Source organism: Eimeria mitis, genomic scaffold, assembly GCF_000499745.2.
Source record: "Eimeria mitis Houghton genomic scaffold, Emh_scaff224, whole genome shotgun sequence".
NCBI lineage: Eukaryota > Apicomplexa > Conoidasida > Eucoccidiorida > Eimeriidae > Eimeria > Eimeria mitis.
The window spans coordinates 3,864-4,104 of NW_013570567.1; the positions used below are offsets into that span (position 1 = coordinate 3,864).

At 48.1% G+C, this 241-nt stretch overlaps 1 protein-coding gene across 1 annotated transcript in view; it reads left to right on the top strand.

The window, feature by feature from the left end:
• EMH_0004230 (uncharacterized protein) overlaps positions 1-241 on the top strand; it is a gene marked incomplete at both ends in the record, with an annotated part of 8,957 nt that overhangs the window by 3,284 nt on the left and 5,432 nt on the right. The window lies entirely within an intron of this gene.

A 241-nucleotide genomic window follows, 5' to 3' on the forward strand; every position in this document is an offset into this window, starting at 1 on the left:
TAAACCCTAAACCCTAAACCCTAATAACACTCACGAACCCACAGCCTTGCAAACCAAAGAGCAATGACCGGTGGCTTTCCAGGGTTCTACCAGTAGGGTTTAGGGTTTAGGGTTTAGGGTTTAGGGTGTGGAGCTGTTCTATGCCGGGGATGTTGCCTTCAGGGTTCAGGGTTTAGGGTTTAGGGTTTAGGGTTTAGGGTTTAGGGTTTAGGGTTTTTATCTGCAGGAGATGCTGGCTTCT